Below are 13253 nucleotides of genomic sequence, written 5' to 3' on the forward strand. Positions count from 1 at the left end.
GACTTCCATTCACAGCTACTACTGAACCATTGTTGGGATTTGGACTGCAGACTGTAAGTCATCAATAAATTCCTTTACTATATAGAGACTATCTGTAAGTTCTGTGACTCTAGTTCTCTAATACAATGTCTTTGTTTGTAATTGCTGAATAGTATTCCACTGTGTAGATAGATGTACCTCATTTTCTTTATTCATTCTTCAGTTGAGGGACATCTAGGTTGTTTCCAGTTTCTGGCTGCTATGAACATAGTTTAGTAAATGTCCTCATGGGGGATTGGAGCATCTTTTGGCATATGCCCAGGAGTGGTATAGCTGGGTCTTGAGGTATAACTATTTCCAGTTTTCTGACAAACTGCCAAATTGACTTCCACTTGGGTTGTACAAGTTTGCACTCCCACCAGCAATGGAGAAGTGTTCCCCTGGCTTCACATCCGTGCCAGCATCTGCTATCTTTGAGCTTTTGATCTTAGCCATTCTTGTGGGTCTAAGATGGAGGTGAGAGACTCTCAGGACTCAAAGGGAGGGACCTTGGATGAAATGCCCTACAGTGGGGAAAGGGAACTTGTAGAGTCCACCTCCAGTGGAGGGACAAGACATCAAGTGGAGGGATGGGGCTGCCATCTCATAGTCAAAAGCTCTGACCCAAAATTATTCCTGTCTGGAGGAACAAAAATGAGAGAAAAGAGGTCCAGTGATGGGCCCAAGTTGGGATCCTGCTCAAGGGGAGCCCCAGGGGCCTGACCCTGTTTCTGATGCGGTGGTCTAGCACGGCTGCCCTGAGAGGCCCAACAAGCAGCTGAAAGGGTCAGATGCAGATACTACCACCCAACCAATGGACAGAAGCTGCTGACCCCTGTGGTTGAATAAGGAAAAGCTGGAAGATACTGAGGAGGAGGGCGGGGCCCCATGGAAAGACCAGCACTTTCAACTGACCTGGACCCCCAAGATCTCTTAAACACTGAGCCACCAACCAGGCACCATACACCAGCTGATATGAGGCCCCCAACACACATACAGCAGAGGACTGCCTGGTCTGGCCTCAGTGAGAGAAGATGCCCCTAACCCTCAAGTGACTTGAGGCCCCAGGGAGAGGGGAGGTCTGGTGGAGTGGGGGTGGGGTTGGGGAGATTGGGGGAGGGGAGGTAAGGGATGGGAAGAGGTGGGGGGGACAGATCAGGAGGGGGATGAAGGCTGGACAGTAAAAAGGATTAAAGAAAAAAAGGGAATGTCAGAGTTGTTTTGATTTGCTTTTTCCTCATGACTAAGGACTTTGGGCGTTTCATTACGTGCTAGCAGGGACATTTTTAAAAAGGTATTTCTTAATTTTTTTTCTTGAGAATTTCATACATGACCACTCTATGTACAAAATTTACATCCCAGCCTCTCCCTCTTTTAGCTCCTTCCGTGTTACCTCTACTTCCTCTCAAATCCATCCCTTTAGTGATTCAGCATCACCAGCTGTGATGACGTCCTTCTTTTCCAAACTAGCATTTAGTTTGAGGTCAAAATTCTCGTCACTGAAGAGTGGGCTTGCTGATTAATTTTCAGAACACTTACTAGAATGACTGACACTCCTGTTTGTGACTATATTATTAAGCCAGTGTGACCTTAAGTATGCTAAAGAGCATTGGGAATTTCACACTGTAAACTGAGATTAAACACATTTTACAGACATTTGAAAAAAAAAACAAAAACCGTCACAAGGACTGTGATGGTAGCTCAGCAAGGATTACCAAAGTCAAACAAGCCTTGGGAGGGGTAGAACTGGGATTCATTTCCTAATATTAAAACGGGTCATGTAGTTTTCTTAAAGGATGCATGAAGGTTAATATTATATTTCCTAAAAGAACAAATGGGTGTGAAGAAGGATGGTTTTCCCCAGCGTTCGTAGGTCTTAGAGATAGAATAGGCAGTTTTAAAAAATGCCAGGGGAGTGGTTCTACTACTTCCTGAGTAGACCACAGGCAGGGATTAGAGGGAGTGGGCGGGGAGGGGCGGGGCACTAACGAAAGCGACAACTGAAAAAGCAGGAAGTAAAACAAGACAATGACATAAGCATCAGCTCAGTCCAGGAAAGGAGACTTGGGAAATAAAATGCCAGACGGCGACACGGGGATGAAAAGGAACTGTAAAGTCCCCAAGTCCCAGGATGCTGCCTGGTTTATGTTCTCTACAAAGTTCTGCGTTGGGTCTGCCTGTGTCCGTTTTCGAGGAAGCCTGTCGCTTTTAATTATTTACGAATTTCTCTCCACTCTGCCCTTTCACTAAATGAGCCGGGTAAGGAGGCAAGCTTGTGATAAAGCAAGCGGGCAAACAGGCAAGACTCAACCCTTTTAGCTTGAGGTTGTATTGCACGTGCTCTGGGGATTCCTACGTAAAATTGATACTTTCTGACATTAAGTCCTTAATCACTTTTGACTTGATTTTTGCATGTGGCTTTAAGATAAAGGTCCTCCGCACACAGATAGTCATTTTTTTTTCCAGTCTCATTTATTGTTGAAACTATCCGTTTCCCTTTGTGCGTCCTTGGCACCTTTGTGCGAAATCAATTGACCTTGAACACGCAGGTTTATTTCTGGGCTCTGTCCAGTTCCACCAACTGATGAATCTGCTTTAGTGCCAGCCCCAGGCTGTTCTCCCTAGCACACGCTCCATCTAGGGCTGTGAGGTGTGGCTACACCACCAGGTCACAAAAGAAATCATTATCTTCAGAATGCTCCTGTTTCCTTTCTTTTCCGCATGCATTGTTTCAAATTCAATGACTTGGCCGGGGTAGGGTGGGGTGGGGTGGGGGCCCACATTTAGCAGCAGACTAAATTTAGCAATAGTCCAGCCAGGGATGCATATAGATAGGTTAGTATATATTTAGGGGACTTTAGGCAAGTCAAGCTGTAATGATTAGTCTTGAGTGTCAGTTTCACAGTAAAACCGATCTGGGTGCCTATGAGTTTTCTTGATGAGGTTAGTGGGAAAATCCACCTATGTAGGAGCAGAAGCAGTTAGACCGGGTTGTGGACTGCATAGAAAGGAGAAAGCTAAAGAACCTAAGGTTTCACGGCTCTGCTTCCTGACTGTGCATGCCCTGTGACCAGTTGCTTCATGCTCCTGTTGCCAAGACTATGTCCTGTATCTTCAAACTGTGAGACAACTGAATCCTTGCTTCCTCCAGTTTTTCTTGGGTAATTTTGTTGCAGCAAATAAGAAGAGGAAGCAATAACCAAAGAAGACATGGTTGGGCGCTTAATTTCATATCATTAGACTATTTCACAAGAGAGGAATGTATGAGAAAATGCTGTTTCTGAAAGACCGCATTGGAAGTTTTTCTTTAAAAATTATTTCTCATACAATATTACTTCAGTCATGGTGTTTCCTTTACTGAAACTCCTCTCTCTCCCCCCTCCCTCACCAAAAATATGTTAATCAAAAAAACAGTGAAATAATAAATAATGAAACACACAAAAAAAAGCACACAGAAAACATGGAATCTGTCTGCCTGTGCTCCTTCTGGGCATGCAGCCTGGTGTGGAGCATGGTTACACATATCCAGTGACACTCAGCTAGAGAAAAGTTATTTACCCTTTCCCAGCAGGTATCAATTGGAAATTTGTTCTTGGTCAGGTGGGACTTTATATCCACTTCTTCTTTTCAGTGCTGGGACCTTGTTTGGCTTGAACTTGTACAGGTCTTGGGTATGTTGCTACACCCTCTGCAAATTCATAGGTCCATGAATCTTCTTCTGCGTGAATGATACCATTCCTTTGGAGTTTATCCACCACCTCTGGCTCTTACAAACCTTTCTACCTCCTCTTTATAGCTGACTAAACCTTTAGGGGAGGGGTTTGATAAGATACCATTTTGGGATGAATGATCCAAAGTCTCTCATTGTTTGCCTCTTGTCTAATTGCAGGTCTCTGTGTAATTACCATCTACTGCAAGAAGATGCTCTGAAGAGGGCCAAAAATGCTCTGATCTATTGGTAGAGCAATAAGTCTTTAGAATTAATTTTATTGCTACGTTCATTTGTCGAAATCATAGTAGTAGACTATTCCATTAGAACCCATGAGACCTACCTAGTCTCAGGGTTTTTTGTTGTTGTTGTTGTTTTGTTTTGTGGTTTTTTGTTTGTTTGTTTGTTTGTTTTTTCTACTTTAGCAATGTCCTTATGGGTTCCATCTCATGGAATGGGACTTAAATCCAATCAAAAAGTGGTTGGTTACTCCCATAACACTTAGGTCACTATTGAACCAGTTAATCTTATAGGCAGGTCACTGTGGTACATTGCACGCTTTGAAACTGGGAGACATTGATAGTTGTGTCTCCCCTGGTCATGGAAGAGTATCTTTCAGCACCACGAATGCTGGTCAGCAGGGTTAAGTTTCTAGTTGGACTCCAGCTTGATCTCTCCATGTTTGAGGATATAAATTAAGTGATGTCTTCAGTAAAGGGGCCTTACCATCAGGTGATGGAAGAACTATAACCTGCCCATGGCAGATCTGTGTTGTTAGGAGGAGGTCTATGGGATCCCTTTGGCCAGTGACTCAACAAAATCTAACCAATTTTTGGTACTGGAGATTTTATTGATGGTGTAAGATTTCTTCTAGTCAGAGCATTTCTCTCTCCATTATAGGGTGACACCATTTAAATTCCTTTCATATATATGTATGTTTTAGGAAACATCAACAGTAAGAGGTTTCCATACAGCATTTCAAAAGTCCTTAAGAGTTTGTAGCCTGTGTCCATATTTCCTTCTTTACCACATCTCCTTTCCTATTTAATCCTCCTCCTTCTTGTTTCTCATCTCTTTGTAACAACTATATTCTATGTCCCCTGCCTTGGAAGTTCTTCCTAACCCAAGTCCCTCCCTAGAGACTTATTCTGATTGAAACATACACAGCTAAATCTTAAAAGCTAACTTCTGCATCTAAGAGAAGACAAGTCACATTTGCCTTTTTGCTTCTGGGTTATTACCTCATGGTTGAGTTGGCTCATTTCCACCCTTCCCTTTCAATCTTTGCTGTTAGGGTCTGGTACAAGGTGCTGTATATTTCTGCTTGTTTAGTTCATGATTCCCCTTGTAGCTTCTGTGGAATTTCTGATAAACAGCACTTTTTATATCACTTCTACCTTTATTAATCACTTAATTCTTTGAGAGTTAAAGAAAAATCCCCCAAGTGCTTAGATTTAACCCTTGTGGTGGTTTGAATAAACTTGGCCCAGGGAGTGGCACTATTAAGAGGTGTGACTTTATTGGAGGAAGTGTGTCACTGTGTGGGTGGGCTTTGAGAGACCTTCCTCCTAGCTGACTGGAAGCCAGTCTTCTCCTGTTTGTCTTTGAAACAAGATATAGAACTCTTAGCTCCGGAACTATGTCTGCCTGGACACTGCCATGTTTTCTGTCATGATGATAATGGACTGAACATCTGAAACTGTAAGTTAGCATGAATTAAATGTTTGAGTTTATAAGAATTGCCTTGGTCATGGTGTTTCTTCACAGTGATGGAAACCCTAAGACAGCCGTCAAGGTCTGGCCCACCTTATTTTCTATATGGATATTCTGGTATATCCTCATTGTCCTCTCTCACCATTCTACCCTGCATTTGCACTCTGGCCTTCCTACTCTTTCCCTTGAGGTCATTGCAGCCATTTCTTTAACTCCCTGGAAAATAGCTCTTGATTTTCTTCCTGTGACTTTCATAAAACTCTCTCAAAATGCCCTTTCCTCTTACCCTTCAGGATGTGATTCACCATTTAGTCCCTGCCTCTTATTTTGATTTGGTTTCCACTTGCTCTTATGCCCAAAGAACCCCACTCTTGCCCTTTTCCATGGGTTTCTTAGCATTTCTCTCTCCAACTCCTTGTTAAGTAACTGGCAAACGAATGCATTTCTTAACCATTTCAAAGGATCGTACATTTTGAACCCCTCAGGGACTGCATTATAGTGTAATAGAAGTCTCAATTTTCAGTATTCTACTGAGTAAATGGGGAAAGGATCTAATATCTGTGTTTTACTCTCACTGCAGACACTCTCTTCTGTGCTGTGTAAGATGGGCACAGCCTGTGGGGAAAATTGGATGGTTTCTCCTTGATAATATACTTGGAATTTATTGTTCTCTCATTCTATCTGAAGTAGGTCCCACAATAGGAAGAGTTTAATGGCATAGTTTAACCTTCCCGTGTAGAGAAGCAAGCATACTAAGATTACTTAAAGAAAACTCTGGCTATAATTGGTGACCTTAGTTTGTTACATACCTGAGAAGGTAGGATACTCAAATATGGCTAACTCTCTAAAACTGTGGTATGGTTTGTCTGCTTATAGATGGACAGATTGTACACCATACAAAGAATATACTTGTAGACTGTGGTAGCAACTCTCTCAAAATTCAGAAAATCTGGGCTGACTCTCTCATGCGCTACACTTCTGTGTGAGAACCTGCAGTGCCCACTGTTGGCGTCCGTACTTATTTGACCTTCGTTTTTGTGAGTATTGTGCTGGACCAGAGAACTCTTTCCTCTGAAAGCACTTATGTATTTTTTTCCTTGGTTGTTCCTAGAAGAATAGCTTTCATTTTAACACATTAAAATACTATTAATGTCAGTCTTCAGAATTCTGCCTTTTTAATCCAGAAATCTGGACATTATTCTTTGATGCTGAACAAAACTCATGAATATATACATATATATATATTATATGCACACATATATGTATATATATGACAGAATATACATATATACATATATATATTCTGACATATATATATATATATATGTCAGAATATATATTCACATTTGAAGGGAAAACATTTATATGTACTTACGTTTAAAACTGGGAGCCTAAATTTTATTCTAACAGAACATAATAGACTATTGAAAAATAAAGATGCCTGTAGTTCCATTGTGGCTGTGACTGGCTAGCTATGACATCCGTCTTCCTAATGAGAGCCATGTTGTTGCTAAAACACTCTCATTCTAGAGAAACACATACACGTTGGAGAGAAGCCACTTCATCTTAGCTTATATTTAACTTTGACTAGGTGGTTCCCGGTTTTGGGTCCCGGTGCATGCCCAGGGTAGCAAACCACAAGGCAGTTTCTGGCAACAGCAAGTGACCTTTTCTTGGAAAATCTTCTAAATAAAAATTTTCAGTAAGCATGTAAAGGAAAATAGAGTTACACTCTCCCGTCTATGAGCATTTTGCCTTTAGACACACTTTCTGGCTTCCTTGTGTCCTCTGCAGCGTGTCTCTTCCTTCTGCGCCTGCTCCTTACTCTGTCAGCCCCGCCCCCAGACCTCTGCATACTTGACATCTCTCTGTAGCACCCCAGCTAATGCTAACTGGTCTTGTCACTCCTCTCCACGCTGGGGCAGAATTGGGTTTCATTGCTCTGGACTGATATGTAGATGCACTTGGTGCCATCTACATCTAAGTCCAAACATTTCCCCTGAGAAGTCATGCTCTGGACCATTCTCTTCAAGAATAGCTTTTTCTCTCAGCCTTGTATTAGCTACTTTTTCTGTCCCTGTGATCAGGTAATGACATGGCAATCTAAGGCAGGAGACATTGATTTTTGACTTACAGCTCTGGAAATACATTTGTGACAGTGAAGGCATAACAGTAGCAGCAGCTTGATTGGTGGTGACATCCCTCCACACTGCGATGGAAGCCAGGAAGCATGGAGCTCAGGGTGGGAGTGGGGTGAGTTTATAACCTGCAAAGGTCTGCCCAAATGACCCACCTCTATAGGTGTGCTCTGGCACACAAGTACACACACAGACACACAGACACACAGACACACACACCCACACCCACACCCACACCCACACACAGAGTCTGCATGATGACTTGTGCTTGCACATACACATGTACACACACACACACACACACACACACACAGATGCCACAATAAAAATAAAATCCTAAATGTGATAAAAAGATGTATAAAGTATTTTCAGCTATGAATAATATACTTTCCTTGAGCTAATTTATTGAACTTAAATTTCACTGGAAGAGAGCTGCATTCTCCCATTCATCTAGGTCACACTCAGCCCCTATTACATGACATAATCACAATCATAATCATAGCCTCATCCTGGTGGCTTGTGTATTTGCCCTGGGGAACAAGGCAGCAGTACAGTCAGCCGAGGGAGCTGATGCAAGAAACAAACCTGCTGAGCTTGACCCCGAGGATGATGTCAAGTGTGCAAGGCTCCATCAAGTGGCATCCTAAACAGGAGGCAGAGAGCCACGCCCTTCTATGTGCCAACTCCAGTTCTTCCAGCACCGGGCCTGACCACCAACAAGTCTAGATTTCCATCATAATGACCTGCCCATTATTTAAAGGACTCCTGCTAGTCTGGCCATATTTTAAAACATCAGAATTTTCAGATGTATTAGAAAGGGATGGCCCTGCTGCTTTTTGGAATTCTCTTAGTAGAGATGCCCAGACTTAGTATCTTTTCTAGTATTACTTCCTGGGATGGGTTGTAGACTTGTCAGTATGCCCAGCATCAGTTGTGCCCTCCGTCACTCCCCACAGAGCTACTTCCAGTTCCTTCTTAGATCCATCTCCAGGCCTGGCTTCTCTTCCTCTGAGGAGCTGCTCATCCCCTTTCTGACTCGGTCACAGTTTTCTTCATTCGAGTTTCTGTGAACAGAGTTGGACTGTCGGTACGTCTTCAGCACATCCCTCTAAGGTGTCGGCTTGTTTACCTCCTCTTGCCTTTAATGCCTCAACCTTGCTGGATTGACTGTACAACCACATGGACTAAGGCTCTGCATTTATTCAGCAAAGGGAAACAGTTGAACTCTTTCTACACCAGGGAAGTTTTGTCCCTGTGAGATGCAATGATTGATTTCAGACCCGGCGGAGCATCCTGTTGGCTACTGCATTATGTTCCTGACTGCATGCACAACACAGTAAGATTTGTGAACAAAACAAGACAAAACAAAACCAAGACCTGAAGTAAAAAGCACACACAAGGAAAGGCATTCACATCTGTTAATGTGGGAAAGCTGATGGAAATGGTTCCTGGAGTCATGACTTGTGAGTGGAGCTATGAGTCAGATTCTAGGAGACTCTTTGACCAGATATGATAATTAAGTCAACGGCTAGGATGTGGTAGGGACTATGCTGCTTTCTGACAGGGTTTAATTTGTGATCCTTCTGTTTCAGTATAACTTAAAAATATTAGAGAAGTTACCCTGAAAAGACTAAATAGAAGTGGCTAAATCCTGGCCAATTAAGAAACTATTTTTAAACCAGTTCTATCAGTGTGATATCCAACTGGTCTGAGAATGTACACTGTTACCTGTAGCAAAAGAGTATGCTCCTTACTAAATCAAAGGCTTATTCCCTTCCTGATATTCTTCAGGTCTTAGCATCCCAGAACAGGGCTTTAAGTATGGGCCTTCCACTACTATGTACTTAAGTAATCATAATAGGAGTATTTTAGGAAAAAGTTAGAGATTTATGATTCTTATAGATTGTTCCTTCAGCTTCAATATGAAGCAGACTTAATTCATATGCTAAACTGCATGTGTTCACTCTCCAGGGACCCTTCCTGTTTTCATTACTTTCAAAGATTAAAGATATTGTTATAAATATCTATCTCTATTTCTACAGTAAAAATCGCCTTCATATTTCATTGGTAACTGAATGCAGTGGGTTTGCATCTTGGTGAGGGCAAATTGCAAACAAGCTTAGACAAGAAAGAAATGTGAGAAAACACTTAACCACCGATAGCACATCGGAAAGCATGGGGTTAATGTATAAAGCTATGCCCACCTCACACATAGGAAGTGTGGTAACTTTACTCACTGAGTTCATAACTTCTCATACAGGAAAGGCTTTATGGGAGTGCAGATTTCTGCATGTACTCAGTTTAGGATAATATTCCTGTGCATGCTTAGGGATTGTCCACATCCCACCTTCCTGCTTCTGTATGAAAACCTTATATATACCTCTACTTTTTATTGCATTGGCAAGCACTCACTTCTCTCATGATTTCCCTTCATATGTGGGATGGATAATAGTACCTTTTTTCTACTAATAAACTGTGGCCAGTTTATCTTATAGATTCAGTTATGGAACTGTCTTAGTCATTTTCAATTGCTGTGAAGAGACACCATGACCAAGGCAACTCATAAAGAAGCCATTTAATTGGGGCCTTGCTGACAGTTTTAGAGGGTGATTCATGGTCGTAAAGCCAGGGAACATGGTGGTAGGCAGACAAGAATGGTGCTGGAACAGTAACAGAAGGCTTACATCTTATCCACAAGAAGCAGGCAGACAAAGACAAAGAGAGATACTGGGTCTGGTACGGAACATTTGAAACCTCAAAGTCCACTCCCAGTGACATATCTTGTCCAACAATGCGACACCTCCTAATGCTTCCTCAACAGTCCACCAACTGGGAAACAAAGATTCAGATATGTGACCAATCTCATGGGGACCAATCTCATTCAAACCACCAGAGAGGAAAAGAAATCCTTCCCATGGCCCCTCAGTTTCCTCTCAAGTTCATAGCCTCTTTTTCTTTGATTATTACATATTATATATGCATAAATATATAAATATAACCTGCTAAGTCTACTAAATGTTACTTGCATGTATATTATTTCAGGACTAAACACTTGGTGCTGGATAAACAGTTAAAGAGCTCATCCCTAGAGAAAATTATTCACCCTCATTCAGAAGTCATTGTTGCCTAGGACTGAGTCCTTGTGTGACATTTCCCTTCCATGTTGGCATGTCTGCTGGTGTTTGGTTTTGTTTGACCATCGTATTTGAGGTATCATGGGCTTAGCTGCCTTGCCATTTCTAGTAGACACAATCTTAAATCAGATTTAGGTGCAGGAGTCATGTGGATGATTTTTCTATTGATGTTGGGCACCCCAAGGTCAGCTGTTCTTTGTATTTTGGACAGTTATAGTTTTCTGTAATTATCTCTGCTACAATGATAAGCTTCTTTGAAGAGGGGTGAGAGCTACATTTACCCGTATATATAAGTATTCAGAAGGAGATCACAGGGTCAGAGGTGAGGAGGACACAACATCTGCCCCAACACTGGGAGTAACTGGGGCCAATGGGACCCACGCACCCAGGAACTCCACCAGACCAGTGGCACGGGTTCAGTCTAGTCTGGGCCAGTGCTCTGAGCAGACCTTGGGTGCTAACTCCTCAGCCAGTCCTACAACATCCAAAAGAAGCTCCCCTCCCAGGATCTCTAACACACCCAGGACCACAGGATCATAGGATTCCAGGATCCCAAGGTCATCGAAGCATGGTCACAACAGTATCTCAGGGTTCCAGAGGCAGCTTGACTTCCAGGAGCTCTGACACACTCAAGATCTCAGGATCCCAGGATCCCATAACTGTAGGATCCCACTAAACAAAGAAAGAATAAGGGGGAAAGGTCAAGTAACATTTGAAGGGAGACCTATCAGAATTACACCAGACTTGTTACCAGAGACTATGAAAGCTAGAAGATCCTGGGTAGATGTCATACAGACCCTAAGAGAACACAAATGCCAGCCCAGGCTATTATAGTGAAGCCAGCAAAACTCTCAATTACTATAGACTTAGAAAACAAGATATTCCATGACAAAACCAAATTTACACAATATCTTTCCATTATTCCAGTCCTACAAAGATAATAGATGGAAAACATCAACACAAGAGGCAAAACTACATCCTAGAAAAAGCAAGAAAGTAATCTTTCAACAAATCCAAAAGAAAATAGCCACACAAACATAATTCCACCTCTAACAACAAAATATACAGGAAGTAACAATCATTTTTCCTTAATATTTCTTAATACTAATGGACTCAATTCCCCAATAAAAAGACATAGACTAACAGACTGGATATGTAAACAGGACCCAGCATTTTGCTGCTTATAAGAAACCCACCTCAGTGACAAAGACAGGCACTACCTCAGAGTAAAAGGTTGGAAAACAATTTTCCAAGCAAATGGTCCCAGGAAACAAGCTGGAGTAGCCATTCTAACATCAAATAAAATCAACTTTCAACCAAAAGTCATCAAAAAGATAAGGAAGGATACTTCATACTGGTAAAAGGAAAAAAATCTGCCAAGAGGAACTCTCAATTCTGAACATCTATGCTCCAAAATGCAAGGGCACCCACATTCATAAAAGAAACTTTACTAAAGCTCAAAGTACACATCACACCCCACACAATAATAATGGGAGACTTCAATATCCCACTCTACGCAATGAACAGATCAGGAAAACACAAAGTAAACAGAGACACAGTGAAACTAACAGAAGTAATGAGCCAAATGAATTTGACAGATATCTAACATTTCATCCTACATCCAAAGAATATACTTTCTTTTCAACACCTTATGGTACCTTCTCCAAAATTGACCATATAATTGGTTACAAATCAGACCTCAACAAATATAAAAAATGTTAAATAATCCCATGCCTCCTATCAGATCACTACAGATTAAGGCTGGTCTTCAATAGCAACAAAAACAACACAGATCCCACATACACATGGAAGCTGAACAACGCTCTACTCAATGATCACTTGGTCAAGGAAGAAATAAAGAAAGAAATTAAACACTTTTTAGAATTTAATGAAAATGAAGACACATCATACCAAAACTTATGGGACACAATGAAAGCAGTGGTAAGAAGAAAGCTCATAGCTCTGAGTGCCTCCAAAAAGAAAGTGTAGAAAGCATACACTACCTGCTAACAGCACACCTGAAAGCTCTAGAACAAAAAGAAGCAAATACATCCAAGAGGAGTAGACAGCAGGAAACAATCAAACCCAGGGCTGAAACCAACCAAATAGAAACAAAAAGAACCATACAAAGAATCAACAAAACCAGGAGCTGGTCCTTTGAGAAAATCAACAAGATAGATTAACCCTTAGCCAGACTAACTAGAGGGCACAGAGACAGCATCCTAATTAACAAAATCAGAAATGAAAAGGAAGATATAACAATGAAATATATCTTAAAATAATTATTCTGTCTGTTGAATACTAATAGTTGAAAATATTAAAATCATTCTACAAGCATTATGGAAATATTATATGTAATTTTTCTCACTGTGCTTAAAATTAATATTTTCTTAATGTTTAACTTCAAAGAGTTTTTGCTATTTTGAAAATTTTAAAATATACTTATTGGCCGGGCTTGGTGGCGTACGCCTTTAATCCCAGCACTTGGGAGGCAGAGGTAGGTGGATTTCTGAGTTCGAGGCCAGCCTGGTCTACAGAGTG

The sequence above is a fragment of the Mus pahari genome, chromosome 12 (assembly GCF_900095145.1).
Source record: "Mus pahari chromosome 12, PAHARI_EIJ_v1.1, whole genome shotgun sequence".
NCBI classification, from domain to species: domain Eukaryota; kingdom Metazoa; phylum Chordata; class Mammalia; order Rodentia; family Muridae; genus Mus; species Mus pahari.